This window comes from Patagioenas fasciata, chromosome 29 (genome assembly GCF_037038585.1).
Source record: "Patagioenas fasciata isolate bPatFas1 chromosome 29, bPatFas1.hap1, whole genome shotgun sequence".
Classification (NCBI taxonomy): Eukaryota; Metazoa; Chordata; class Aves; order Columbiformes; family Columbidae; genus Patagioenas; species Patagioenas fasciata.
The window spans coordinates 2,626,750-2,641,565 of record NC_092548.1 but is presented as its reverse complement, the minus strand read 5'-3'; the positions used below and the strand labels follow the sequence as shown (position 1 = coordinate 2,641,565).

Below are 14,816 nucleotides of genomic sequence, written 5' to 3'. Positions count from 1 at the left end.
AATTTTCTACATGTATTTATTAATCAGGAATGAAACAACCTTGCTTGTTTTGAGTTGAACAACAGCTGTGGGTCACTGTAAACCAAAATTACTTCCTTTATGGAGTTTGGTCTGACCCAAGTGTCCTGAAATCCCTTTACTCCCTCTACAGGACCAGCACCAGTGAGACCAAGGTTTTAACCTTCACCATGTGGGTTTTTCCTGGCCAGGTGGCCCTGGGGCGAACACGCTCACGGCCATGAGCATCACAGCCCCTGTCTGTGCTCTGCTGGGCTCCCGACACTGCAGATGTTTTAAGGAAGGTGTCAGAGTTTAAAGTTGCCCTGTGGGACTGATCCACTCGCAGAGGTGACAGCACAGGCTCAGCCCACGCTGTGTCACCTGGGGCTGTGTCGTGGAGTCACGGCAGCTTTCTGGGGCAGGTCTGAAGGGTTTTGGGTCTTGCTAGTGTGTGATGGCTGCAGTCTCCCTCCTCCCTCCCAGGTGCCCCTTTGCTTTTTTCCCTGTGTTGGGGTCTCTGCAAAATGCCCTTGAGCTGCTAAATGGGCTGAGCTGTCTGTCTGTCTGGCTGTCTGTCTGTCTGTCTCTCTGTCCAGCTGCCTGGGTGGGGGACAAAGATGCTGAGGGACCTAGAGATTCTTTCTTATGGGGAGAGACTGAGAGCTCTGGGGCTGTTGAGCTGGAGAAGAGAAGCTGAGAGGGATCTGATCAATGGGATCAATATGTCAGGGTGGCTGTCGGAGGATGGACCAGACTCTGTTCAGTGGTGCCCAGCACCAGGGTGAGGGGCAGCGGGCACAGACTGAAACACAGGAGGCTCCATCTGAACATGAGCAGAAACTTGTTTGCTGGGAGGTGCCAGAGCCTGGCCCAGGCTGCCCAGAGCGGGTGTGGAGTCTCCTGCTCTGAGACATTGAAACCCGCCTGGACCCACCTGTGTGATCTGCTCTGTGACCCTGCGTGAGCAGGGCTTGGACTGGGGGATCTGCAGAGGTCCCTTCAGCCCAACCAGCCTGGGATCCTGTGATTCTGTGAATGTGCAGCCGTTTGTCTCCAGCTGGATGGGCGAGTGTGTGCAGGTGTTATTTGTACAGGCAGACCTGGCACCGTGTCCCTGGTCATGAGCTGTGGGCTGAGTCAGTGATTTTCTTCCCCTGCACAGAGGAGCAAGTTGTCTTGTGTGTGGATGAAGATGTGGTGGTGAGATTTGCATTGAGAAGCATGATTTATACTGCTTGGCCTGGATCCCTGCTGCTCATTTTTTAGAGTTAATTTGTCCCTTTTTGTGTAGTTTGTCACTTGGCTGCTTTATTCTTTTCCCCAGCAGGCACATCTTTAAATTTGTAAAACATGGGCACAAAGTAATTTTGGATTTTTTCTTACTTAAAAAAGATCCTAACCTGAGTTCCAGTAGTTCCTTAGACAAGGTGCCTGTTGCTGCAGAGATGTATAAGATGCAGCCCTTAGGGGAAGCAGAGTTGTTGTTCAACCCATCCCTGCATCCTGTGGCTTCCAGAAGCGCCATGTGCACAGGGGTTAAAAGGAGCCCAACACTCTCTCTGCCTGAACCTGGGGCCAGTTTGGGGATTTTCTGTAGTTTATTGTGACTAAATACCACATTCTGTGGCATTTGCCCTGGGCCTCGCTCTGCTTCGTGCCCTCTTGGGCCTCTGCCCCTCCATCAGATGTAGCCCTGACTTCTGTCATTCAGAGAAATTGCAATAAATCTTGTGGTTTTTTTGTTTGGGTTCTTTTTTTCCCTCTCCCTTGCTCACCAACCAGAAGGTACGAGGGGTCCAGACTGTTTCTTTGAGGTGCTGGTTTGAGTATGTGTCAGGATCTCACACAGACACACCGCCCCTTATTATTATTGTGAGATACGGCTTTGAATTAAAATACCACTTCCACGAACATGTCACTTGATCCCCAGTAATTGCATTTCAGTGTGATGAATCTCTTGCGTACTTGTTTAACCTCAAAAAGGGCTGATTTTATATGTTAATTAGGGACTAATTAAATTTAAATTAAATGCTTATTTGAAACACTTAATTTAACTTGCTACCAGAAATTTCAAATATTGTGGTTTTATTGAACGGGGAGAGAGGCTCCGCTGAGGAAAGATTCATCATTTTTCGTAGCACAATCCATTCCTTTGTGCAGCAACTGTCTGTGACAAGAAATCAGCTGCGTTTTGAGTGGTGAGCAAGGCGAGCTGTCTGCAGTGCACCCAAGCAGGAAAAACCCAGCGTTTTGAAAGGTCTGTGATCTGAAACAAACCAACGGAATATAAATCTTCCTTAACAACTTTTGCACGTGATAATAAATGGCTTAAAAAAACTCCCAGTCCCGTTTACATTTGCCAGTCTTCCCTAATTACAAAGAATTGCTACTTACCGTGTGCTGCTTTATAGCACCTTATAGGTCTGTTGCCAACCCAAAACTGCTAATGAAACAAATTCTTCGAGTAAGCACAGGGCAGAAAACCCACCCGGGGTCTGGGCAGAGGAGCGTTGCTTCCGTTTGCTTTTCCACTTACTGAGACAGTAAAGGTTGCCTGGGCTGCAATCAGAGGAATCAATAACCTATAGAACATGATGTGCAGCGACGTGGGGTGATTTTTATTAAATATCAGCCCAGGATTATAAATATTCCCCACGTTTTATGAGCTAGAGCAACATATGACCCCAGCCTTCTGCTAAAACAAATTAAAGTCTTCCAAGGCTTTGAAATGCGAAACTGTTCTCTCCGTGCTTTCCTTTGCGTGTGCGTGACCCTACTTGAAACTAGGTGGTAATTTGACAGCTCGTGTTGGAATTAAGTCTTGTCACATTATCTGGAGGGTTGGGTAACGCTGGTGAGAAGATCAGGGAACTTATGATTATTTGATGCATTTAAATAAAAGTGTCATGTTGGTTGTTCTGAAGATGTCCAGGAATTTGGCCCTGAGATCGCCTATTTTTGTCTAACAGGGTAAAAGATGCATATATTCACAAAACCAGCAGCTTTGCTCGTGGGCTTCTGTGCCCACAGCATCCATCTCCCTTTCTCCATCGCAGCGCCCAGTGCCTGCTGCCCTGGCCACGCTGCAGTTGCCGCATCGCCGGGGCAGGCAGCAGGGGATGCTCACTGCTCTGGCACAGCCACCTCTGCAAGCAAGATTTCGTTTAAAAAATTATGCAGAAGAGATTCAAAAGGCTTTATCTTGCATGAAAAGCTCTTGTTTGCTCTGAGGTAGACATGTTTTGTAGCAGACGAAGTTTGTTGTATTTTTGTTTGGAAGGAAGAGTTGAGAGCTTTCTGATTTAAGTCAAACCAAAGTGCTGACCAAGGGTCCCTGCAGGGCTCCCAGCTGCACTGTAGAATCATAGAATCAGTTTGGTTGGAAGAGACCTTCAGGATCATCGAGTCCAACCGTAACCCAGCTCTAGCACTCTAGTCCCTGAGAACCTCATCTCCACGTCTGTCCAACCCTCCAGGGCTGGTGACTCCAGCACTGCCCTGGGCAGCCTGTTCCAATGCCCCACAGCCCTTTGGGGAAGAAATTGTTCCCCAGATCCAGCCTCAGCCTCCCCTGGTGCAACTTGAGACCATTTCCTCTGCTCCTGGCGCTTGTTCCTGGGGAGCAGAGCCCGACCCCCCTGGCTCCAAGCTCCTTTCAGGCAGTTCAGAGATCAGAAGGTCTCCCCTCAGCTCCTGTTCTCCAGCTGAACCCCCAGGCCCCTCAGCTGCTCCTCATACAGCTGCAGCTGGGGGACATCTCAGCTCCTTGAGGGGCCGCTGTAGCTACACACAGCACAGCATTGAGCTGGGCTGAGAAATCATTTTTATTTTGCAGCAGTTGCTCTCCCAGTAGATGAGCTTTGCACCTCTGCCTCCCTACAGGTATGCTTGAGAAACCTCTGGAGAAAAAGGCTGGTAGGAATTATGGCCCTCCAGGTACCAAGAAGCTCGTGTACTTCATTGATGATCTCAACATGCCCGAGGTGGACGCTTACGGGACAGTGCAGCCCCATACGCTGATCCGGCAGCACCTGGACTACGGCCACTGGTAGGAGCCTGCTTGGGCTTGGTTGTCGGAGACCTTTTTGTTCAGCTCCAGTGCTGGGGAGTGGGTTTGAGAGAATCTCAAAGCGTGGGTCCCTCTTCCCATTGCATACTGCTGGGCTAGAGCTGGTTGGGAGGCTCTGGGTGAACTGAGAGTTGAGCACCCTCAGGGCTTCCCCTGTCCCCAGCAAACAAATTCACTTAGAATCACAAAACGTCCTGAGCTGGAAGGGACCCGCAAGGATCATCGAGTCCAGCTCCTGTCCCTGCACAGGACAACCCCACAGTTCACACCGTGTGTCCGAGGACGTTGTCCATCGCTTCTTTAATACCGCTTGATTGCTTACTCATAGCTGGGTTGAGAGGAGCTTTGCTCTGCTCTTGCTGTGGCTTGTGACTGTGGTCCCAGTGCAAAGCCTGCGAGGGGAGCGCGATGCTCGGCCTTGCTGCCCCGCGACGCTGAGAGCAGAGGCGGCTGTGGATTTGGCCTCAGCTGGGGTGAACCCCCCTGCTGTGAGCACCTAACATTGTCTTCTGTCAGGCAGCAGCAAACAACCATTATCTAGGCAGAGGTGATTTGAAGGAAAAGCAGTGACTGTTTTGGAAGGAGATTGGTGTGTTTTACACTTTAGCCAGCAGCTCTGTGTGGGACATGAATATTTGCATCTCTCCACAGGGAATACAGGGCAGGGACGCATTGCAATTTCCACTCTCCTCAGCTGTGTGCATGCCTGAGCTCTGCCAAAAGCTTCCGAGGAACAGAGACAGTGGAGCGGAGGCAGAAATCTTGGGCTGTGGGTGTCAGGGAAGTCAGGCAGATAGAGGGTGAGGGAGCTGCGAGGGAGCGTTGGAGGCACAAGGGGCTGCAGCGAGGAGTAGGGGGATGCAGTGAGGCGCAGAGGGATGCAACGAGGTGTGGGGGATGGAGTGAGGCATGGGGGATGCAGCGAGGTGCGGTGGGATGCAGCAACGTACAGGGGATGCAGCGAGGTGCGGTGGGATGCAGCAACGTACAGGGGATGCAGCGAGGTGCGGTGGGATGCAGCAACGTACAGGGGATGCAGCGAGGTGCGGGGGGATGCAGCAACGTACAGGGGATGCAGCGAGGTGCGGTGGGATGCAGCAACGTACAGGGGATGCAGCGAGGTGCGGGCGGATGCAGCAACGTACAGGGGATGCAGCGAGGTGCGGGGGGATGCAGCAACGTACAGGGGATGCAGCGAGGTGCGGTGGGATGCAGCAACGTACAGGGGATGCAGCGAGGTGCGGGGGGATGCAGCAACGTACAGGGGATGCAGCGAGGTGCGGTGGGATGCAGCAACGTACAGGGGATGCAGCGAGGTGCGGGCGGATGCAGCAACGTACAGGGGATGCAGCGAGGTGCGGGGGGATGCAGCAACGTACAGGGGATGCAGCGAGGTGCGGGCGGATGCAGCAACGTACAGGGGATGCAGCGAGGTGCGGGGGGATGCAGCAACGTGCGGGGGGATGCAGCAACGTACAGGGGATGCAGCGAGGTGCGGGCGGATGCAGCAACGTACAGGGGATGCAGCGAGGTGCGGGGGGATGCAGCAACGTACAGGGGATGCAGCGAGGTGCGGGCGGATGCAGCAACGTACAGGGGATGCAGCGAGGTGCGGGGGGATGCAGCAACGTACAGGGGATGCAGCGAGGTGCGGGGGGATGCAGCAACGTACAGGGGATGCAGCGAGGTGCGGGCGGATGCAGCAACGTACAGGGGATGCAGCGAGGTGCGGGCGGATGCAGCAACGTACAGGGGATGCAGCGAGGTGCGGGGGGATGCAGCAACGTACAGGGGATGCAGCGAGGTGCGGGCGGATGCAGCAACGTACAGGGGATGCAGCGAGGTGCGGGGGGATGCAGCAACGTACAGGGGATGCAGCGAGGTGCGGGGGGATGCAGCAACGTACAGGGGATGCAGCGAGGTGCGGGGGGATGCAGCAACGTACAGGGGATGCAGCGAGGTGCGGGCGGATGCAGCAACGTACAGGGGATGCAGCGAGGTGCGGGCGGATGCAGCAACGTACAGGGGATGCAGCGAGGTGCGGGGGGATGCAGCAACGTACAGGGGATGCAGCGAGGTGCGGGCGGATGCAGCAACGTACAGGGGATGCAGCGAGGTGCGGGCGGATGCAGCAACGTACAGGGGATGCAGCGAGGTGCGGGCGGATGCAGCAACGTACAGGGGATGCAGCGAGGTGCGGGGGGATGCAGCAACGTACAGGGGATGCAGCGAGGTGCGGGCGGATGCAGCAACGTACAGGGGATGCAGCGAGGTGCGGGCGGATGCAGCAACGTACAGGGGATGCAGCGAGGTGCGGGCGGATGCAGCAACGTACAGGGGATGCAGCGAGGTGCGGGCGGATGCAGCAACGTACAGGGGATGCAGCGAGGTGCGGGCGGATGCAGCAACGTACAGGGGATGCAGCGAGGTGCGGGCGGATGCAGCAACGTACAGGGGATGCAGCGAGGTGCGGGGGGATGCAGCAACGTACAGGGGATGCAGCGAGGTGCGGGGGGATGCAGCAACGTACAGGGGATGCAGCGAGGTGCGGGGGGATGCAGCAACGTACAGGGGATGCAGCGAGGTGCGGGGGGATGCAGCAACGTACAGGGGATGCAGCGAGGTGCGGGGGGATGCAGCATGCCATGGGTCCCCTCCCAGACACATCGAGGCCTTCTGCCCATGTGCTCAGCAGTGCCCACTGGGCACTGTATTGCATGCAGGAAGTTATCATCTCACCAATATAATAGGCTCAGGTAGGATCTCTCAGCAAAGCATATTTTATTAACGATTTTGCAAGGTCGGGTGTTCCACCTAAAGGTAGGCACACAAAACAGGGCAAAAAGCCACTGCTTATATCCACCCCTAATCCCAACTGCAAATTCCCTCCCCAGTTCCCCGTTGGTTGGGTACGGCAGGGTTTACAGACTACCTGACACTTCCTAGCTGCCAAGGCTCAGTTTACCTGTCTCACGACTCCATTCTAATAACCCTTCCCATTATTTCTTTATTTTCATTGAAGGTGTGTTTTCTTGACTGTCTGAATTTTAACCACTGGAATGGTTTTCAATTCCTCCACACCCGCTCTGGGCAGCCTGGGCCAGGCTCTGGCACCTCCCAGCAAACAAGTTTCTGCTCATGTTCAGATGGAGCCTCCTGTGTTTCAGTCTGTGCCCGTTGCCCCTCGCCCTGGCGTTGGGCACCACTGAACAGAGTCTGCTCCATCCTCTGACAGCCACCCTGAGATATTGATCCCATTGATCAGATCCCTCTCAGCTTCTCTTCTCCAGCTCAACAGCCCCAGCTCTCTCAGTTTCTTGTCACAAGAAAGGTGCTCCAGATCCCTTAGCATCTTTGTAGCCACCGCTGGACTCTCTCCAGTAATTCCTTGTCCTTCTTAAACCAGGGAGCCCAGGACTCCCTGTCCTCCCCCGGCAGCAGCAGCCTGCTGACCCTTGTCATGTCCCACCTGGCGCTATGGTTGGGGGAAGTGTGACTGAGATTTGTCAGTCCCCTGGGTTGGAAAAAAGTACATACAATCCTGAAGGTCCACAGACAAAAGACCTTTATTTTTTGTAGCTTGGTCCAATTGGCAAATGACTCAGTGGCAGAAGGATTTATGTTACTTAAGCTCAATCGATAAACAGTTTAGCAGCGAAAAGATTCACATGAAAGAGTTTTGTGGCACAAGTGGGGCTCTAAACCTTATGTTACTGTATTACTCACAAAAAGGAAGGCAAAGAAATAGGAATAGGAAGGAAAGAGACGTTGGGTGCCAATTATCTGTCGAGGGTTAGGATTGCGGGGTGACAATCAAACCCTGGCAGATGTGTTGTCAACCTCCTCTCCCCCCCACTTCCCCCTTTTGCCCCTCCCTCTCCCCCCTTCCCACTCAGCACAGGCGATCGGGAGGGGAAGAAGCACAGAGGGGAGAGAGCTGGAAAAGTTCAAGATGTTTTACTGATGCTACTGATGAGAACAGAGAAAATGATACAAATATACAAAACCCATCTTGTAAGGATCAGCAACTGCAGAGCCAGCACCCAAAGTCCTGGGTCAGACTCTGCAGCCAACCGGAGCTGGATTCAGTCTCTCACTGGCCTCCGTTCGCAGGGACGACCAGCAAGGTCCTCTCCTAATGTCGGTCATGAGGAAAAAAGGGAAAAGGCAAAGGGGACGAGATCCTCGTGATCTCCCACTTTTATATGAAGTATTCACGTGAATGGAATGTTATTCACCGTTGGTCAGTCTCTCGGACATCAGTTTTCTCATTGCCCCTCTCGCGAGATGTCCATCCGTGCTTATCAATAAGTTTCCATTCCATTGCTGGGTTTAACCAAAACATGTGTCTGGTTCTCCAGGAAAATGCAGCTGACATGAAGGCTTTGGCTGACAGGCAAATTCACTAAAAGAGAAACTTGTTTTTAACAAAACCAGGACACACCCCCACACACTGCACCCCAAATCCTGCACCCCCAAATCCTCCAGCCCCATGTCCCAAACCCCCAAACCCTGCACCCTCAAGTCTTGCACCCTAATTCTGCCTCCCCAAGACCTGCACCCCCAAACCCTGCACCACTAAACCCTGCACCCCCAAACCCTGTACCCCAAATCCTGACCCCCACAAGCTGCACCCTAAAAACCTGCACCCCAAATCCTGTCCTACCCAACCCTTCACCCCAAACCCCTTCACCCCAAGATCCTGCTGCCCTAAACCCTGCACCCCAAAATCATCCCTCCCAACCCTGCCCCCCAAACCCTGTCCCCCTAAAGCCTGACCCCGAAACCCTGCTCCCCAAAACCCTGCTACCCCCAATCTTGCACCCCCCAACTCTGCACCCCCAGATTCTGCTGCTCCAAACCCTGCACCCCCAAATCCTCCAGCCCCACGTACCGATCTCCCAAACCCTGCACCCCACAACCCTGCACCCCACAACCCCTTCACCCCCAAATCCTGCACCCCCAGCCCTACCCAATAAAATTTCCACCCCCAAACCCTGCCCTACCGAGCCCCCCACCCCAAACCCCTGCACCCCAAGATCCTGCTCTCCTATACCCTGCACCCCCATATCCTCCTTCCCCAAACCCTGCACCCCAAAACACTGCACTCCAAACCACTGCACCCCTAAATCCTGCAACCCCAAATCCTGGCCCCCAAACCCGGCACCCCAAACTCCTGCACCCAAAGATCCTACTGCCCTAAACCCTGAACCCCCAAATCCTGCACCCCTGGAACCTGCAACCCCAGACTCTGCAGCCACAAATCAGGCCCCGCAAAATCCTTGCACCCCCAAATCCTGCACCACCTAATCCTCCAACCCCCTAACACAACCCCCTAAACCCTTCTCCCCAGGGTCCATTGTGACACCCTGGGGATCCCCCTTGTCCCCAGGGCCCATTGTGACACCATGGGGGACCCCCTTCTCACTGAGGACCCATTGTGACACCATGGGGACCTCCCCTTGTCCTCAGGGCCCACTGTGACATCCTGGGGACTCCCCTTTGTCCCCAGGGCCCATTGTGGCACCATGGGGACCCCCTTTGTCCCCAGGGCCAATTGTGACATCCCAGGACCCCCCTTTGTCCCCAGGGCCCATTGTGACAGGGTGGAGATCCCCCTTGTCCCCAGGCCTGTTGTGATGTCCCAGGACTCCCCATTGTCCCCAGGGCCCATTGTGACACCTTGGGGACCCCCCTTGTCCTAAGGGCCCATTGTGACATCCTGGGGACCCCCTTGTCCCCAGGGCCCATAGTGAAGTCCCAGGACCCCCTTTGTCCCCAGGGCCCATAGTGACATCCTGGGGACCACCCTTGTCACTGGGGACCCATTGTAACACTATGGGGACCCCCCCTTGTCCCCAGAGCCCATTGTGACATCCTGGGGACCCCCCCTTGTCCCCAGAGCCCATTGTGACATCCTGGGCACCCCCTTTTTCCCCAGGACCCATTGTGGCACCATTGGGACCCCCTTTGTCACTGGGGCCCATTGTGACGTCCTGGGGACCCCCTTTGTCCCCAGGGCCCATTGTGACGTCCCCGGATCCCCCATTGTCCCCAGAGCCCATTGTGACATCCTGGGGACCCCCATTGTCCACAGGGCCCATTGTGACATTCAGGGGACAGCCTTTGTCCCTAGGGCCCATTGTGACACCGTCGGGACCCCCGTTGTCCCCAGGGCCCATTGTGACATCCCAGGACCCCTCATTGTCTCCAGGGCCCATTGTGACATACTGGGGACTCCCCTTTGTCCCCAGAGCCCATTGTGACACCGTGGGGACCCCCTTTGTCCACAGGGCCCATTGTGGTATCTAAGGACCCCCCAATTGTGCCCAGGGTTCATTGTAACATATCAGGACGTCCCATTGTCCCCAGGGCCCATTGTGACGTCCCAGGACCCCCCGTCATCCCCAGGGCCCATTGTGTCATCCTGGGGACCTCCTTTGTCCCCAGAGCCCATTGTGACATCCTGGGGAACCCTTTGTCCCCAGGGCCCATTGTGACGTCCCAGGACCCCCCTTTGTCCCCAGGGTCCATTGTGAAATCCTGGGGACCCCTCTTTGTCCCCACGGCCCAATGTGACATCCTGAGGACCCCCTTGTCCCCAGGGCCCATTGTGACAACCTGGGGACCCCCTTTGTCCTCAGGGCCCATTGTGACACCGTGGGGACCCCCTTTGTCCCCAGGGCCCATTGTGACAACCTGGGGACCCCCTTTGTCCCCAGGGCCCATTGTGACATCCCAGGACCCCCTTTGTCCCCAGCCCCATTGTGACATCCAAGGGACCCCCCTTTGTCCCTAGGGACCATTGTGACATTCCAGGACCCCCAATTGTCCCCAGAGCCCATTGTGATATCCAGGGCACCATCCTTGATCCGCAGGGCCCATTGTGACGTCCCAGGACCCCCCTTTGTCCCCAGGGCCCATTGTGACATCCCAGGACCCCACTTTATACTGAAGGCCCATTGTGACATCCTGGGGACCCCCTTTGTCCCCAGGGCCCATTGTGACGTCCCCGGACCCCCCATTGTCCCCAGGGTCCATTGTGACATCCTGGGGACCCCCATTGTCCCCAGGGCCCATTGTGACATTCAGGGGACAGCCTTTGTCCCAAGGGCCCATTGTGACACCGTCGGGACCCCTGTTGTCCCCAGAGCCCATTGTGACATCCTGGAAACCCTCTTTGTGCCCAGGGCACACTGTGACCTCCCAGGACCCCACTTTGTCCCCAGGGCCCATTGTGACATCCTCGGGACGCCCCTGGTCCCCAGAGCCCGTTGTGACATCCTGGGGACTCCCCTCTGTCCCCTGGGCCCATTGTGACACCGTGGGGACCCCCTTTGTCCCCAGGGCCCATTGTGACATTTAGGGACCTCCCAGTTGTGCCCAGGGCTCATTGTGACATCCCAAGACCCCCCATTGTCCCCAGGGCCCATTGTGACGTCCCAGGACCCCCCGTGATCCCCAGGGCCCATTGTGACATCCTGGGGACCCCCTTGTCCCCAGGGCCCATTGTGACATTCCAGGACACCCCTTGTCCCCATGGCCCATTGTGAAATCCTGGGGACTTCCTTTGTCCCCAGGGCCCATTGTGACGTCCCAGGACTCCCCTTTGTCCCCAGGGCCCATTGTGACAGGGTGGGGACTCCCTTTGTCCCCAGGGGCCATTGTGATGTCCCAGGATCCCCCTTTGTCCCCAGGGCCCATTGCGACATCTCAGGACACCCCAATTGTTTCCAGGGCCCATTGTGACATCCTGGGGATTGCCCAGTTGTCCCCAGGGCCCATTGTGGCATCCTGGGTACCCCTTTTATCCCCGGGGCCCATTGTGACATCCTGGGGACTCCCCTTGTCACTGGGGACCCATTGTGACACCATGGGGACCACCCCTTTCTCCCCAGTGCCCATTGTGACATCCTGGGGACCCCTTTGTCCCCAGAGCCCATTGTGACATCCTGGTGAACCCCCTTTGTCCCCAGGGCCCATTGTGACATCCTGGTGAACCCCCTTTGTCCCCAGGGCCCATTGTGACATCCCAGGACCCCCCTTTGTCACCAGGGCCCATTGTGACGTCCCAGGACCCCTCTTTGTCCCCAGGGCCCATTGTGACATCCCCGGACCCCCCATTGTCCCCAGAGCCCATTGTGACATCCTTGGGACCCCCATTGTCCCCAGGGCCCATTGTGACATTCAGGGGACAGCCTTTTTCCCAAGGGCCCATTGTGACACCATCGGGACCCCCGTTGTCCCCAGGGCCAATTGTGACACCATGGGGACCCTCCTCGTCACTGCGGACCCATTGTGACACCATGGGGACCTGCCCTTGTCCTCAGGGCCAATTGTGACATCCAGGGGACCCTCTTGTCCCCAGGGCCCATTGTGACATCCTGGGGACCCTCTTGTCCCCAGGGCCCATAGTTGCACCCTGGGGACCCCCTCTTTATTCCCAGTGCCCATTGTGACATCCCAGGACCCCCCTATGTCCCCAGGGCCCATTGTGACACCATGGGGACACCCCTTTGACTCCAGGGCCCATTGTCACATCCCAGGACCTCCCAATTGTCCCCAGGGCCCATTGTGACATCCTGGGGACCCACCCTTGTCCGCAGGGCCCATTGTGAAGTCCCAGGACCCCCTTTGTCCCCAGGGCCCATTGTGACATCCTGGGGACCCCCCTTGTCACTGGGGACCCATTGTATACACCATGGGGACCCCCATTGTCCCCAGGGCCCATTGTGACATCCTGGGGACCCCCCCTTGTCACTGGTGACCCATTGTGACACCATGGGGACCCCCGTTTGTCCCCAGGGCTCATTGTGACATCCCAGGACCCCCCATTGTCCCAAGGACCCATTGTGACATCTCAGGACCCCACTTGTCACTGGGGACCCATTGTGACACCATAGGGACCCCCGTTTGTCCCCAGTGCTCATTGTGACATCCCAGGACCTCCCATTGTCCCCAGGGCCCATTGTGACATCATGGGGACCGCCTTGTCCCTCTGGCCCGTTGTGGCACCGTGGGGACCTCCTTTGTCCCCAGGGCCCATTGTGACACCATGGGGACCCCTTTTGTCACTGTGGTCCAATGTGACATCCCAGGACCCCACTTTGTACCCAAGGCCCATTGTGACACCGTGGGGACCCCCGTTGTCTCCAGGGCCCACCGTGGCACCGTGGGGACCACCGTTGTCACTGGGACCCATTGTAACACTATGGGGATCCCCCCTTGTCCCCAGAGCCCATTGTGACATCCTGGGGACCCCCTTGTTCCCCAGGGCCCACTGTGATGTCCCAGGACCCCCCCTTGTCCCCAGGGCCCATTGTGACATCCTGGGGACGCCCTTTGTCCCCAGGGCCCATTGTGACGTCCCAGGACCCCCCTTTGTCCCCAGGGTCCATTGTGAAATCCTGGGGACCCCTCTTTGTCCCCACGGCCCAATGTGACATCCTGAGGACCCCCTTGTCCCCAGGGCCCATTGTGACAACCTGGGGACCCCCTTTGTCCTCAGGGCCCATTGTGACACCGTGGGGACCCCCTTTGTCCCCAGGGCCCATTGTGACAACCTGGGGACCCCCTTTGTCCCCAGGGCCCATTGTGACATCCCAGGACCCCCTTTGTCCCCAGCCCCATTGTGACATCCAAGGGACCCCCCTTTGTCCCTAGGGACCATTGTGACATTCCAGGACCCCCAATTGTCCCCAGAGCCCATTGTGATATCCAGGGCACCATCCTTGATCCGCAGGGCCCATTGTGACGTCCCAGGACCCCCCTTTGTCCCCAGGGCCCATTGTGACATCCCAGGACCCCACTTTATACTGAAGGCCCATTGTGACATCCTGGGGACCCCCTTTGTCCCCAGGGCCCATTGTGACGTCCCCGGACCCCCCATTGTCCCCAGGGTCCATTGTGACATCCTGGGGACCCCCATTGTCCCCAGGGCCCATTGTGACATTCAGGGGACAGCCTTTGTCCCAAGGGCCCATTGTGACACCGTCGGGACCCCTGTTGTCCCCAGAGCCCATTGTGACATCCTGGAAACCCTCTTTGTGCCCAGGGCACACTGTGACCTCCCAGGACCCCACTTTGTCCCCAGGGCCCATTGTGACATCCTCGGGACGCCCCTGGTCCCCAGAGCCCGTTGTGACATCCTGGGGACTCCCCTCTGTCCCCTGGGCCCATTGTGACACCGTGGGGACCCCCTTTGTCCCCAGGGCCCATTGTGACATTTAGGGACCTCCCAGTTGTGCCCAGGGCTCATTGTGACATCCCAAGACCCCCCATTGTCCCCAGGGCCCATTGTGACGTCCCAGGACCCCCCGTGATCCCCAGGGCCCATTGTGACATCCTGGGGACCCCCTTGTCCCCAGGGCCCATTGTGACATTCCAGGACACCCCTTGTCCCCATGGCCCATTGTGAAATCCTGGGGACTTCCTTTGTCCCCAGGGCCCATTGTGACGTCCCAGGACTCCCCTTTGTCCCCAGGGCCCATTGTGACAGGGTGGGGACTCCCTTTGTCCCCAGGGGCCATTGTGATGTCCCAGGATCCCCCTTTGTCCCCAGGGCCCATTGCGACATCTCAGGACACCCCAATTGTTTCCAGGGCCCATTGTGACATCCTGGGGATTGCCCAGTTGTCCCCAGGGCCCATTGTGGCATCCTGGGTACCCCTTTTATCCCCGGGGCCCATTGTGACATCCTGGGGACTCCCCTTGTCACTGGGGACCCATTGTGACACCATGGGGACCA

General features: G+C 56.7%; 1 pseudogene; it reads left to right on the top strand.

The window, feature by feature from the left end:
* The window catches only part of LOC136113862 (dynein axonemal heavy chain 9-like), a 47,648-nt pseudogene extending 43,527 nt beyond the window's left edge, over positions 1 to 4,121 (top strand).
* The last annotated feature ends 10,695 nt before the right edge of the window (positions 4,122 to 14,816 follow it).